Raw genomic sequence first — 11,106 nt, forward strand, 5'->3', positions numbered from 1 at the left:
AGTAAAAAGATCTTTGGTTGTTAAGGGTTAGCCGAGAGAGACAGAGAAATAGGCAGAACACAGTGGACTTTGGGGCAGCAAAACTACTGTATGATACTATAATGGTGGACACATGTTATTACACATTTGTTCAAATGTACAATGGAATGTACAATACAAAGAATGAACCCTCATGTAAACTATGGACTTTAGGTGATAATGCTGTGTCAACGTAGGTTCATCAATTGTAATAAATGTATCATTCTGGTAAGTACTGTTGATAATGGGAGAAGCTATGCACGTGTGGGGGTGGGGGTATATAGGAAATATCTGTACCTTACATTCAATTTTGCTGTAAACCTCAAACTATGCTAAAAAAATTAAATCTATTTTTAAAAATCACGACAATTTATCTGTGGCAACTCTAATCTTTTCCTACCACGTGTTGCTCTATAGGTCCACTATCACCTATTTAGCAAAGAACACCTTTGACCATCAACCCTAACCTTCAGTTGAACTCTTCTTTATATACTCAGTGCTCCTCACAATGCCTGCTCTGCCCCTTGTAGCCCGCTCATCTTCAAACATGACATTGGTAGACTAAGTCCAAAGACAGGGAGAAAATTTGGTACAGACAACCGACAGAGAAGGCTGGTAATGGAGAAGGAAGTAAAAAATTCCTAAAAAGTGAAATCAGCAGGAAAATCCATATGAGAGAGCAGAAAGAAGAAAAGAATCCTGAGATGTTCTGAATTTATTGGTCTACATAATGTAAAAACCATATGAAATGATCCTAAAATGTAAAGGATAATATTACAAACATTTCCCTTCTTTTAAAAACAAAGTCTTTGCTGTACACAATTCTAAAAGTAGAACACTAGAACTTGATAATATGTTTACAATGTTTCCTCTAGCTACAAGCAAGATGATTTTTCAAAAGCTGACCATAAATGCTTCAAACATTTTTCAAAAGAAAGATATAAAAAAGGATGTGTGTCAAAGTGCCATTACAAAGACCTAGCTCTCAAAATACACTTTTGGATAAAACTGCAAAGATTAAATTTTTATGATTTATTACATGGAAGAAACATGTACAGTTTTATCTTCTGGGCATTCGTAATCTAAGAAGGCAAAAACCTGCTAAGAGTTACCAAACTGGGCAGGAGTACAATGAGATTCCTTTCTTTTTTTCTCTCTTTTTTTTTAAACCTTTAAACCACTTTAAAGGTTTTATTTATGTATTTGTCAGAGAGAGAGCACAAGCAGGGGGAGCGGCAGGCAGAGGGAGAAGCAGGCTCCCTGTTGAGCAAGGAGCCCAATGCAGGATTCGATCCCAGGACCCTGAGATCATGACCTAAGCCAAAGGTAGACGCTTAACTAACTGAGCCCCCCCAGATGTCCCAGGAGTACAATGAGATTCTGAAACAGACATACAGGAATGACTGTGGAGTGTGTGTGCTTGCATGTTTTGGTCATCAATAAGAACAGGCTAAGCACCTGGCAGATCCAAACATCTGAGTCATTTAGGAGAGGATAAAGGTGATCGTGGCAAATCAGAGACCCATTGGACAGGCTTAAAGATGGCTCTGGCAGGAGCCACCACCACCATCAATACCACCTGAGCAAATAATGACCCTCTGCATCTGAAATTTCAGGGGAGGCGTAAAGACTGGAGTTGTGCTAGTGATCCAATTCAGTTTGGCTAATAGCAATTACACCAATGAAGTACTAAGCATTCAGTTAAAGGTGCCATAAGACAATGAAGAATAAGATGTAGCCCCTACTTTAAAAGTTTCCAGTCTAACATAGTGACATACATCCACAAATGAGTATAATCCAGGCAAAGCAGAGCAAATGTCAAGAAAGAGAGTTCATCAAGGAGACAGACTGTCTTGGAAATAACCTATGGTTACTCAGTTGACCAAGAGGGTCTTCTATGGTTACTCTTCTTGCTCACAATTTTCTCCCACTAGATGTACTACTTCTATACTAGAAGATGTGAAAAACTTGAAAATTTTATCCGCTGCTTTAATGTTTCACAAATGATTTTCCATAAATTCTTCACTGAAACTCAAAGCTATGCTATGCCGGGTAGAGGATGTCATCCTGTCAGGCAGCCAACCTCCCAAGATGGTCCCCAATGATACATGCCCCATATCCTGGGTAGTCTCGCTCTGAATCGGGGCTGGCCCATGAAACCAGTAAGACATCAAAAATGGTGGTGTGTGACTTCCAAGGATAGGTCATAAGAGACACTACAGTTTCCACCTTGGTCTCCTGTATGTCACTCTGGGGAAGCCAGCTCCCAGGATGAGGGCAGCCCCATGGAAAGCTCCTTATGGAGAGTAACCACATTGCCAACACCAACTGCCAGGCATGTGAGTAGGCACTTTGGAAGGGAACCTTTTAGCCCCAGGCATGTCCTCCAATAATTGCACCTCCTGCTGGCATCTGACAGCAACCACACGAGATCCTGAGCCAGAACCACCCAAACTACTGACCTGCTGCAAACAAGGTATATTAAATGATTATTGTTGTTTTCAGCCACTGAGTTTTTGATTATGTTACAAAGCAACAGAGAACTAACACGTGAGGCTCAGAGAAACTAACTTATCTCCTACCATGTAGGAGTGAGCATGGAAACCAGGTCTGGAATCCAATCTCTAGACTTTACGTTCAGTTTTCTTGCCATTAAACAACACTACTTCTCAAGTAAAGCAAGTTATATCATAAGGATGATCATTTCTATGTGATTATACCACCAGCACTAATATACCAGGTATCTCACAGAAAAAAAAAAAAAACAGCACATGTCCCTATATACCTGACAGACACGATGAGATCTGCAATGTAACTAAATTCATGGTATTCCATGGTACTTTGTGGGGTTTTCACTGTCTTCTGAAAAATTTGTTTTTTTTAAATGTACAGATTGTAAAAATAAAAACCTAGTTAGAGCATTTAATATTCAACAATCACATTACTGACACTAAAAATAATTTATATACTGTACAATCTTAATCACAATAAACATCTGTATAATTTTAAACAGATTTAACATGTCAGACAAGAAATGCTCAATAGCTGACTGTATAGGGATTTGCATTTTTGCTTTAGGTCTTCAACATTTTAGCATTACACAAATGTAGTAAAACAGAGCAGCAAAATGTTCATGATGGTGAAATCTTCAATTTCAATCCATAAAATGGTTACTACCTTACAGGACAAGGTGGCCAGCTCTTAGCCTGTCTACTCCTGGAGAAAGCCAACAGATTACTTTGTTGTCACAACCACATCTGCAGTAACGTCCCTTCACATAATCACCTCTTTTGACCCACACAATCCTACAAGGTGGGACAGGTTTACTACCATTCCCATTTTCCAAAGGATGATGGGGCTTAAGAGAAGTCTAAGTAACTTAACTGAGGACATGTACTATTAAAAAGAATCACAAAAATCCAACCTATTAAAAAAAAAAAAAAACCCACCCCAGCCTATAACTTTTTAGCTCCAAGTCCCAGACTTTTCTTCTGCACCATATTTTAGCCCATGGTTCTCTACCGAGGCTGCCATTAGAACACCTGGGGGCACTCTGAAAAACATCAGTACCTGAACATCACCCCCAGAGATTGATTTAATTGCTCTGGTCTGTTTTAGCCATCTAGCATGTATACACCAGCGGTGGTAAATTCACAGAAAGCTTAGACTACAAAAGGAAAAACTGCAGATATCTCTCTATGTAAGCTGAAACAACTTTATCCCCCCAAAGCTCCCTGAAAGACACAGATAACTTGCAATAAACCAAGTAGAACAAGGAGAAAGAGGAGATGAAAAACTCAAACCCAATCTGACACTATCATGGGGCCACCAAAGAGTTTTTTATTCCCTCAATCCCACTCCTTGAACCTCATCATCACATGCCTTAACTCCACTGCAAGTTCTAGCTCACGTGTTGCCTCCTCCGTGAAGTCTTCAGGATCACACAGAAGAAAGGCCATTTTTTGCAACCATCTTACTTTGAACCTCTGTAACAGCATACGTTGTTTAAGTCATTTACTTACACATCCATTTCTCTCACTGACCTGAGGAGTCCTTAAGGGCAGGATCCCTGTGTCATTCATCCTTCCCTTCCTATGTATCTTTTCATCTTACATAGCCTTGAAGATAGCAGATATTAATAAGTGTGGCTAAATCAGATCATTGTTTATGTTCGGCAGGGTTAATTTCCCCTTAGCCTCCTAGTACACACTCCTTTGAAATTTCTGAGTTTTTAATAAAAGGGGACTTTTTTCCCCCACAAGTGGATTAGGTCAGAGAATAATGTATGCAAAAAGGCCAGATGTGGGGAGAGCAAGTTAGCAGTGGAACTTCGGGCCAGGAAAAAAAAAGGGTACACAGGATATTGAAAAGTGGGGTTAGGTATGCATTTTGTTTGTTTCAAAGGGAAGATTAGGCAAAGAGAGTGACAATCTGATTTTTAGTCACAAGAAACATGACCAAGAACAGTGATTACAGGTAACCACCTTTTCAACGCCTCCCTGTCTATGGGGATCCTTCCTCTCAGCATACATACATGCTCTCTCTCCCCTGAGAAAAAGAAGTCTGCCATGGTGGTTCTCATCCTCAGACATGTATTAGAATCCCTTGGCGATCTTTGAAAATTCTGGACTGAAGATCAGTGAAGTCAGAATCTCTGAGGAGGGGCCCAAGCACACCTACTCTCTCCTCACTTCCTCCTCTCCTACTCACTCCTCTACCCATGCAGTATAATCTCTGCCTCCACCAGTACAATGGAACCACTGACATCTAACAGGCACTTTACAATCTTCATCATACTTGATGATTCATAGCATTCCATTCTTAATTGAGTTCTACTTCTTGAAACTCTGCAAGTCAGCCTGAAAAGTTTTGCTTTGTCTTTCCTCCCAGCCTCTCTCGGCCATTCCCCTTCAGCATCCTTATATCTGTCTCTGTCTTGGTTTGTCCTTAGAATTTCAAATATTCTCCAGGACTTACTTTTGAGCCCTTTTCTTTTCTCCTCCTATGCAGTTCCTCTAAGCACTTTTGTCCTTACCCACACCTTCAACTACTCTCCATATGGTAGGCACTCCGAAATCTCCATCTCCAGCCTCCACATCCCTTGTGATGCTCCAAGACCTCATATCCAACTGCCTGCTAGACAGCCCCAACTCACCAAGGATATGCCTGCAAGCAATGTAATCACATGTCCCAATATGAACTCATCAGCTGCCCCTCAAACCTGCTTCCTCTTTGCTCTCCCCTCTCACTACCCAAAAACCTGGCAGCTATTGCAGCACCCTCACTCCTCCATTCCTGTTACATTCAAACAGTCGTGAAGACCAGCCAATTTTCCCTCCTCCTAAATATTTTTCCTACACATTCTCATTTATCCCCACTACTTTCAGCCTTGTCTCAGCTCTCAGGTTCCCATTATCCATACTAATGCACTGTCTGCTTGGGCCTCCAGTCTTGCTTCCCCACCCGGCACCTCACTCTCCCCAATCAACCCAGCACACTGCTTTCACGGTGACCTTTCATGTCACTCACAATGCTGCACGTGGCATGGGAAGTGTGCCCTGACTTAGCTATCTGGTTTCATCTCCTTTCACTCCTGACTTTGCCCTTCACACTCTAATATAACTGACCTACATACAGCTCCCTGAACACACCAGGCCCTCATAATGCCATACAACTATTCATGCTATTAGCCCTGCGTGGAAATGCTCTTTGCTGCTTGTCAACCTGCCCACTTCTACTCAGCTTTCAAGATTCAGCTCAAACACAACCACTGCTAAAATCCTCCCCTGGCATTTCCATCAGGGATCAGGAGGTCCTGTTAGCCTTCCTTTGCACTGTTAGGGCAAATAGCACATAATATTTGAACTGTTGGTCAAGATGTCTATTGTCCTACTAGACTAGAAGATCCTTGATCAAGGACAGTGACTTCATCCTTTTATCCTCAGCACAAGTTCAATGCACATAGCATATAGTTTAAAAGAAAAAAGGAATTAATGAACTGTAGGCCAATGAAAGGACAAGAAGATCAACTGGACTTCAAGTATAGAAGAAGTCCAGATCTTAAGGAAGTATGGACATCTTTTATTAAGTCCCACCTACTAAAAAAATTGAAATAAATGATTATTAAGGTATTGTCAAGGTAACAAAAAAAAAAGAACTTATCAATAGACTAAACAGGCAATAAAGAGGTAGGAATCAGCAGCTGACAAAAGATCAACAGAAAGGCCAGAGATAAAGGTGGTTCTTTCTACAGTCGAGTAATTAATTTATCGGCCTAAGTCCATGGACTGATCAAAAGACTGGCACGTTCCTCTGTCAGTGCACCATTCCTCCCCTCTGTCATTATTCTCCATAGCATTTTGCCAGCCTCCACTACTAAATCCCAGATTCCAGGGGTAATTTCCCTCTGCTGGAGCCAAGGGTGCTACCAGTGGATTAGTCTGAGATATAAGGCAGGAGCTAGGAGTTAGGTTGGCAATCTTTGTTCTTGTGGCCAGGACCTAAAGGAAAGAAATGAAACTATTTACTGAGGGCCAGTTTTGTACTAGATGCTGTGCTACTTTACACTCACTAAATCTCAGAGTAATCATGAGTTATTAACCCATTTTATAGATCAAGAATTTGTATCCAAGATCACAGCTAAGTAATCAGAGAACCTAAAAAACCCAGAAAGCCTGAAAACCCAGAGATAACAGCCTTTAGAGTATTTCTATACTCTTGACTACCTCAAAATGAAAAGAGATGTAGTCTAGCTATTCTAAATTGGACTTCAAAATATATCACTCTCCAAAACACTATTATAAATGTTGGCTAAAGTCTATAGTATGCCACTAATATGTAGTGGGCATACAATGAGTTAAAATAAGCTTTGGTGGGGCTCTTGATCTCAGCTCAGGTCTTGATCTCAGGGTAGTTTTTTAAAAACAAAACAAAACAAATAAAATAAAAAAAATAAAATAAAATAGCTTTGGGGTCCTGATCTGGAAATCTAAATGCTACTTGTTATTTTATTCCTATAAGTACACTGTTCAACATGACAAACAAAAATGACTTGAAAATGAATTTCGGGAACACCATGGGCTCTTTAGCGAGGCTTTTCTTTAAGAATATTTTTCTTCCACAAAAAAAATCACCAAGGATAGAAACTATTTTACCTTGTTAACTTGTAAGAACAATGACACTAGAAGACACCTGTGGGAAGTGTGCTTATCTGACCAGGTGCTCGTTTACAGTGTGCTGTCATTTGAATAAAACATCACACTAAACCCTACAGACCAGAGCTTATGATAGAATGCTACAAACTACAGCAGTACAGCTGATATGCCTATAATCTACTGACAAAATGTACTCCTTAGCAAAGTGAAACCAGATGTCTGATATAAAAATCAGATGTCTGTGGACTTGTCTTTCTTGGCTTTCAGAGCTGTATTAGATACACTAACTACACAGCTTAGCTGTACATTAAACCCACAACTTGGCAAAATCATGACAGTTTGGACATGAAGCATCAGCATTTTTATTGTAATTCTTATAAACCAAAGACATTTCTGAAATAGAAATCCTAAATTTAAGCACTCAGCTAAATGTGGTACTATGTCTTTCCCACGTTAGGAACAGTGTCAGAGCTTTTAAACACATTTATAGAAACCTTTCCCTTCATTTTTCAAGGTGACACTCTTTAGACATGGCTGTAGAATGATTTCATGGTGGGGGGAGGGGATTCAAACCCCATCAGGTGTCAGTCCTTGTCCCAGAAATTCTAGGATCAGGTTTAACAAGAGATCACTGTGAAAATGCAAACACCCACCTTCAGGAATGTAAGTATGAGATACCTTGCTTCAATTGCAAAGATCATTAAGAATGTGATAGGTGACCAGATAAAAAGGGAGGGAAATTAACAGCTAGTATCTATATGCCAGATGTTGTTTTTTGCACATTTTTTAATATACTCATTGTTCTGTTTTGACAGGTGAAAAGTTACGGAGCAAAGTTTTAACTGGCTCAAAAAGTCACAGAGCTAATGAGGTAAGAGCCAGGACTCGAGCCCATTTCTAAAAGACTCTAAAAGACATGCCACTTCTACATTAAGACTGGGGGTGGAACAGGACTGGTAGTACACAGCCAAGAATATGGAGGTAAAAAGAAGAAATTTACAATTTTGCCAAGTAGTAACATATAATCATGAAACAAAAAGTTGAAGAAAGAAATAAATAGTTGAGAGGTTTCATCTGACAGTCGATTCATAAGAGACTCACTTTCTACCTACTCCCTGCAAGACTCATTTGTAAATGACTTTTTTTAACCCTACATATCCTTTGTAGCCAGAAAAAGTCATCTTCAATAAAAAATGAAGTTAAATGTACAGAAACTCATACAAGTGAACAGCCTAGTATTTATTTTCTTAAGTGCAACATCCTTAACACTCCCATGTTTTCTCATCTTATGTCATCTTTATGGAACAATTCAAAATATTATCCTCATCTAATTTTTATACTGGTACATTTATTATGTTGCAAAATGACTATACCACTATAATGGCACTCCAACTGGTCTTAAGGGTTAACTTGCCTCAAGCTTATGCAGTCCTTGCTTGCTGACCTAAGTTCCTTGATCTGTAGCCAAGCTAACCTACTTTCCTTGAGGTTTGCAAACCACTGGCCTTGAGGAGTGAAGGACCAAACTCTCCCAGAAGATAATGCCTAATCACATTTGAAAACAGCTGCTCCTGATGCCAGCACGTCTGTTCAGGATCATGTAGGCATACCAATAACCTCCTGGGCCCCAGCTTCTCCTTCATGCAGCACCCCCTGCCCCATTTTTCACGCCTTCCCCTTTAAAACTCTCCAGTTTCACCTGAACTGAGAAGATAGGTCTTTAGGACATTAGTCCACCATCCTCCCAGGTTGCTGGCTTCCTGAATAAAACAATCTTTCCTTTCCCACTTGTCTCTCACCTGTCTCTCAAGTATTGATTTTCAAGCTGCCAGCAGCCAAACCTGAGTTCAGAACTGATTCTCTGTCCAGTAACAATAATATTCTAAAACGGGACACTAATCACCATGGTCAGTAATCCTCGAAAGTCTATCACTGAAAGTACTAGACGGCAGAAAAACAGCACTGTCCTTCCACAACACTGTACAGACCTGCACATGACTAAGATCAACAGTATAGGGAAGGTCTTGGGCATTAACACAAGTATTCCAAAAATCCACAGAAAACTGGTGAAAGGCCTTCTCCAAATGGCCATCCCCAAACCCAGTCTCATCATTTTTACCCTCCTACTTATGTATCAGTGTTCCACACTTTGGTGGGAAAAGATAATGAATATCTACCGAATCAACGAATGAACCCATCATCAATAAACAACTATTTTCTGGTTTTTCATTAACTAATGGTTATCTATCACTCAAGTCCATACAAATAAGAAGACAGGTTCAAGACACAGGCAGCCAATGTCAAGTTGCCACAGAGGGCAATTCCAGCTTTCCTGTGTAAGTGTCCAAGAATGGTTTGCTACATTCTTGCTTGCCACTAACCTGAATTTTAACTAATTTAAAACGTTTGTTTATGTGGGACACATAGGATGCATAAGGTATTCCCAACTTCTGACAGGAGCTAAGTTTCACTTCACCAGTAAGAAGGTAGAAGGACTGGTATACTGGAGAAGTGACAGAAAATTTGCACAAAAGAACCATTGAAAGAGATCACACTGAAAATTACAGCAAACCCCCAAGGGCTTCAGTGTGCTGTCTGGCTACTTTTCAGAAGTGAACAGAATTATCTGTGAGGGATATCAAAATGAAAGTCAAGAGAAAAAGGCCCAGGCTGGTAATGTCACCCCCACACACACCAAAAAAACAAAAAAACACCCCACAAACCTTCCTCTAAGAGCTCATGAGAAGATCCCAAAAGAATTTCAACAGTTATCATATTGCTAATTAACTTTATCCTTTGGCGTTCTAAAGCACTTTTACAGGAGTCTCTTTTTAAAATGTAATGATCTGTGGGTGGGGTTCCTGTCAATAATCAAGCAGGACCAGGAGTCTTCAATACTACAGTCTCTGGGACTAATCAAAGTTAGCTTAGAGAGAGACATGACTGGAGGCAGACAACTGCAAGACCCACGTTCCAAAGATGGGAAGGGTAATGACAGTTTTCTGTCAGGTCAAGTGGCGAAAAGGGATCTTCGCCAATCTGCCGGAACTTCCAGGCAGCTCTACAGACTCTAGGCCTGAAAAAGCTCTTGGGTTTGGAGCCTGTGACCCCTGAAGGTGGGCCTCTGGTTCCTGATGAAATGGTAGAATCCGGCCCCTAACTCCCCAGGGGCAGTTCTGAATCTAAATTTTCTCTCCCTTACTCTTACTGTAGTCCTAGCTCCTTCCACCCCTGATCGTTCCTTACTTACCCTTTCTCCCGTTCTTCCTCGGTGAGAAGGGGTAAGTGGTTATTTTGTGCCCTCGCCCAATTTGGCCAAAACCCTAAAAGTAAAAATGACAGACAGGTGCTTTAAAATCCTGATGTTCAAGCCTCAGAAACTCCCACCACATGCCCAACAGTTCAAGGCAGAGGACAGCACGTCCCCACAGCGCTCCCTCACGGCCAAGGCTTGGAGCCGGAGTTGTCCCCTAAGGGGGGGACGCGGAGAGGGCGCGATCTGGGGGTGCCCACTTGGCGGGGAAGAGCGAGCCGCCTCCCGACTAGGTGTCGCCTCGGTTAGACGCCGGTTTGCAACCTTCGTTAGCCTGAGGATCAGGCGGCAGGGCCGGCCGCGGCACGGGCCCTCAGATAAACACGCGCACGCACACATGCTCGCGACACCGCAGGACTGGCGGCCGAGCAGCCCTCAGCCTCCCAACAATTCCCGCCCCGCCGGGAGCCGACTCCCTCGGAAGGGTCCCAAGCCCCGGGACCCGCCAGCTATCGGCGGCTGAGCGCCCACCCACCCCCTCCAGCCTCTCGGAACCCCCGAACCGCTGCCGAGCTCCCGCCCTCCGCACCCGCTGCGCAGCTCAGCCCAGGGGAAGTCCCCACGCTAGCCCCGCCCGCCGCCAGCGCAAAGCTCCGCCTCCATTCCCCAGCGCGCGGGAGC

The 11,106-nt window shown here is 42.0% G+C and overlaps 1 protein-coding gene across 6 annotated transcripts in view; it reads right to left on the reverse strand.

The window, feature by feature from the left end:
* Positions 1–11,081, reverse strand: part of IMMP2L (inner mitochondrial membrane peptidase subunit 2) — an 816,344-nt gene extending 805,263 nt beyond the window's left edge. For 4 of the 6 annotated variants that reach the window (XM_034670716.1, XM_034670690.1, XM_034670724.1 and 1 more), the window contains exons 1-2: positions 11,015–11,081; positions 10,423–10,495 (exon numbers count right to left, since the gene is read on the reverse strand). The gene's annotated coding sequence lies outside the window, so the exon portion shown is untranslated. The other 2 variants (XM_034670699.1, XM_002915048.4) reach the window with 2 other exon arrangements.
* Positions 11,082–11,106: the final 25 nt, after the last annotated feature.

The sequence above is a fragment of the Ailuropoda melanoleuca genome, chromosome 1 (assembly GCF_002007445.2).
Source record: "Ailuropoda melanoleuca isolate Jingjing chromosome 1, ASM200744v2, whole genome shotgun sequence".
Taxonomy (NCBI): domain Eukaryota; kingdom Metazoa; phylum Chordata; class Mammalia; order Carnivora; family Ursidae; genus Ailuropoda; species Ailuropoda melanoleuca.